Source organism: Benincasa hispida, chromosome 8, assembly GCF_009727055.1.
Source record: "Benincasa hispida cultivar B227 chromosome 8, ASM972705v1, whole genome shotgun sequence".
Classification (NCBI taxonomy): Eukaryota; Viridiplantae; Streptophyta; class Magnoliopsida; order Cucurbitales; family Cucurbitaceae; genus Benincasa; species Benincasa hispida.
This window is the reverse complement of record NC_052356.1, coordinates 28,602,677-28,607,719: the sequence shown is the minus strand read 5'-3', so window position 1 is coordinate 28,607,719 and position 5,043 is coordinate 28,602,677.

Below are 5,043 nucleotides of genomic sequence, written 5' to 3'. Positions count from 1 at the left end.
ATGAGCTGGGAAGCCTAGTGAGTGACATTTTATAAATGAACTTTTAAAGAAAACTACGTAAAACTATACAGTAAACTTTTTAATAAACTTACTGAGTGCATAATAAATCATACATCAAACCGTACCCAAGCTTCCCTAAGGTAGACCAACTCCATACTCTCAGGTAATGAGGTGGAACCATACTCACTCCTCAGTCTTAGTGCTAATGCGAAACCAACTCAATGCATAGCACTCGTCATACATGCATATAAAGCTTTCAACTTGGTACTAGATCTACTAGTTTTGAAACTTACTTTCAAAAACCATAACTTAAACATTCAAGCAAGAGTTTCAAATAACTCAAAGTATAAAAACATAATTTCTAATGCTTTGCTAAAATAGTCATTTACAATTTACCAATAATTTTCCTCCCCTCTTTCCAAGCCTTCTTGCTTCCTATCTCCTTTTAGAATTCGGGGTCTACACTAGCCCAATTTTAACTTAGAACCTCATGTTTAGGGTTAAAACAACCTTGTATTACCTTCTTGGCCTTAAACTTAACTTACCAACTCCAACATACATGAAAACAGGCTTTGGATCAACTCAGGACCACTGTAAACGCATGGTAGCCTTCCTCAACACCAGTTGGACGGATGGTTGGCCCCCTAGGCCAGTTGGACGTATGGTACACCATCTTGGATGCATGGGCTACCTTCCTAACTCATCAAAGACTAAGATGGATGCTTGGACTACTTTATGAACGGATGGTTGGTCCATTCTGACACATGCTATATCCCCGAAACCCAAATTTTCTCTAACACTCCCCCTTTTGAGACCTCTTTGGGAGATTTTGAGTTATGATGGGGAATGAGGCTCCCTTGGTGTATTTATAGGCCTTAAAAAATCATCCTCATCATCCCTCAATCCACCAACCCATGACACCACCTATTTAAAGAAAATCCAAGTGTTTTCTTCATGCAAGGTCCAACATTTAGCCTTTGACAACTCCTACTTGCACGAAAGGCTAAGATGTGTCCTATTCCAATCATGTCCAATGCTTGGTGCTTGCTTGAGGTGTCTTCCTCACACTTTTCATGCTTCAAGCTTGGTTCTAAGTCGTCCACCTCTTGCTGAGACTCTTAAGGTTGCATTTGATGAAGACACATCAACCCTACTTAGCCCTATTCCAACGACTAGCTCCTTGAATGTGTCCTAAAACTTCCAACTCTTCAACCATGCATCCAAGATAAAGTCCAATGCCTATCTACTTGGTATTTTTATGTCCAAGATCAATCCTTTGAGACTTATACTTTCCTAAGTGCTTCCCAAAAAACTCAACTCCCTCACCTAGGCGTCCAAGCATGATATGTCCTTAAGGTATGTGTTTTCCTTGTTTCTCTTAGGGTTCTTGTTTTAGCTTCCTCCTCCATTGTTACCTCAAGCTCTAAAATTCCTTTCCTTAGGTTTAAATTGGCTTTTATTTATCCTCCCATGCGTCCAACATACTTCCTGGGAATCCAACCTTCAAGCTCTAGGGGTTCTACCTCCTGATTAGGTCATATGCTTTCCAACACGTAGAAAAATTTCCAATTTGGACCTTTATGTGTTCCCTACATCATTACCATGCATCGAACCCTAATCTTCTCACTTGATTGTGCCTAGATCAAAGTATGTTTTTCCAACACTTAATCGTTTCTTCCCACTAGGCGTTTGACCTATCCAGAGTTGCTAAAGTTGCCCTAACATGCGTCCAAATGAGCATTTCTATCCCAGGGTTGTGTCCAAGGTTCCTACCATTTCTAGATGTGCTTCTAACTCTGAGATGACTCATTTCATGCTTAATACTTAGTCTAAATTCCTCTTTCCTTGGCCTAGGCGTTTACCTTGTTCCCAACACTTAGCAAATTTGTTTTCTTCCATTTCCAGGCTAATTCTAGGTTCAAAGAATAGTCTTGACACTTAGCCAAAATTTTGCCCTCTAACCTACTATGCTTCCAACTCTTGAATTCTTTAACACTTAGCTAAAATTTTCTTCTTCAACTCCTCATTTATTCTTATGTCAACCACATGGTCTCCATACTTGGCCATTTTATGGACTACTAAAGGTGACTACTTGATGCCACCTCCGAAGCATGGTTTAGACACTTAGCCAAAATTCTATCATCCAAATTTTCAGCTTTGGTTTCCATCAAGTATTCTTAACTCCAAAGCATAGTTAAGGGACTTATCCAAAATTTTTCCTTCCAAGACTTAAATTATGAGTTTTTCTCTTACCTTAAGGAATCCTATGAGGGTTCGACTGTTACACTGAGCTTAAAATAATGCAACGGTACTTTGGCTTTTATATCAAAGCATAGGGTTATACTCAAGGTAATGCAGCAGCACTCTAGCACTAGCAATATTTTTATGCTTTTGGGTCTACAACGCCAAGGACAGCGTCGACCTAGCACCATGGCCCCGCCCTATCTTAAAGGCTTCTTTGATTTTTCTCCAATTTTCTTAATGGTTTTGACCCAGTTTTGGCTCGATTTGTTCCTTTTGTCTTCTAATGCTCATTTTTTATGAGAATTTCCTAAAAACTACTAGCAAACACATTAAATCCAATAAAAACAACTATAAAGTAAAGGTAAAATACGCACATTTTAGGTATGTATCATCTATGCATCATACCTTAATATAAATATTATATTGTGGGATATGTGTCATTTTCATTAGTGATTAATACAGTTTTTATATTATATGATTAAAATAGAAATGCATTGAGCATGACATTACTTAATAAATATAATAGTTATATTTAACTAATGTTATTAGAAGGCATGTTATAGGTTTTAATAATTCATTAGAATATAAGTGTTATATGCTTAACGAGATAAATTAAAATCTATAACAAAGAGTTGTATGCAAACATAAGGACTTAATTAATTTTAAATGGTTTAAAATTAATTTATTTAGACTTATGTTAATATATTTCTAATATGATTAGAAATAGGTTAATCTTTTATTTTTTTGTTTTAATATGATTAAAATTAAAGCATAAAAGATTAATTTTAAAAAATATTTGCCTATAAGGGACTTTTGTCTAATGAAGGTTCTATTTAGGATTGTGGTATTTAAGCTAATGGAAATGGAAAACTCCTACTTGGGAACCAACCTGGAAGGTTAATTAATCAAATATTTAATAAGCATGAAATAGATTATTGGCATTTATTGAAGTCTTTAATAAACAATGATTATATATTGTTAGACTATCAAATATAAGTGTTATATTGGAAAAATTAACAAAGGACATAGATAAATTATTAGCCAAATTTAGCTAAGTAATAAATTCTAGGTTTAAATCACTTAGTGGAAGGAAAAAGAAATATATGATATGTCATTTTCATTTCAATCTCTCCATTAAAAGTCCATACTGTGGGATCTATACTCGACCTTGTGACACCTTGATTTGTGTCCTCGGAAGGTGCTTGTATGGGTCAATATCAAGGTGAATGGAGAAAGTGTTGTTGGGAATGTCCTAAAACTCGTAATTCATAAATCATGGAAACATATTCTAGTTATCAACAAAAGTATTGTTGAAGTTTTTATTCAATAAAAGCGTTATTGAAATTGCATTTGTAATAAAAATCCAATAAATGAATCCTTTGCTATTGTATAAATATTGTAACTTTATGTAGAGACATAAAAAAGGATCAAGTTATAGTATATAGCCAAAAAGGTCTGTAAGTATACGGATGAGATTGGGTACCTCGTCCTAGGGACACTATGGATACAGCCTACTTTGCATATTGATACAAACGATTTGATTCCCAAAAGCATTAATGTGGAGATGTGCGAGTAGGGTCATCTGATGCAACAGAGTTTTGCATAAGACTGGACCACAAAATAGTCACTTTTTCTTTATAACGATTGTTTACTGTTAAACTAACTATTTCAATTCGACGACCCAGAGTAACTCAATCTTAATCCTGAGCTAACTATGAAATCATGTTTATTCGGGATTATTCTTTGATCTGTGTTTGGTGGGAAATAGCTGTCGTTAATTCTATCTTATCGAAAACAAATCAAATTTATAATACTTTAACTACAACTAGAACTAAGACGTAGTAATAGTGGAGTAAGAGGTCGATCTAAAGATAACCTATATTAATTGGCCAGAAATATACTACTTGAATTCCAAAATGCAAAATATTAAATGGGGGGGGGGGGCGTTGTTTGTTTTAAGAACTAGAAACCAACTAAGTAAAAACAAGAATTGATAAAGGAAATTTAATGATGAGGGAAATAAGAGAGATTGTGATAAGATTCAATTGAAATGAAATCTTGGGGATCTTATGTAAATTAGGCAATTCTATCATTGACTTAACAAAGAATCATGCAATTTGATTATTCAATAGTTCATTAAGAATAAATTCCTAATGCCCTAATTAGCTAATTTTACAATAAACCCTAATCTAGGTATTAATTGCTTCCTAAAGACATTTCATAATTAATCCCTAAATTGCATTACACTCATGGGTTTTCTTAACCATTCCAATCTTGAAATCAAAAGACTAAAAATTCAAGATTGATTGCGTGAATGTTCTAAATTAATAGATTCTTTAATGAAAAAAGGAAAAGAAGTCCACATTTTCTATCAAGACTAATTACAATTTTGTTATAGAACCATGTAATTTTTGCATACAAAAATTGATTAATCTTGAGTCATCAATTCAATCTTAATCAATTTTATTCTAAATCTCAGCAAGTACATTCAAAAGAAAGTAATTATATGAAAGAAAATTCAAGGAAAAGTTTCAAGAAAATGTCAATCTACATAATTCCCCAAGAAAAAAGATTACCTACTCATGGATGATGAAATTCTCCAAGCAATCCATTGATAGTTGCATATTGATACGAAGTCTGAATACAAAATGACTAAATCTCACAAAATATTACAAGAATCGCTATTGGAAATTCGAAGTCTCTCTCTAAAAAAAATGGGTTTTCTCTTCTTCTTCGAAGTTTCTCTCCTTAAAAATGGGTTTTCTCCTTTCTCTTTTTTCTCTCTAAAAATGATATCTT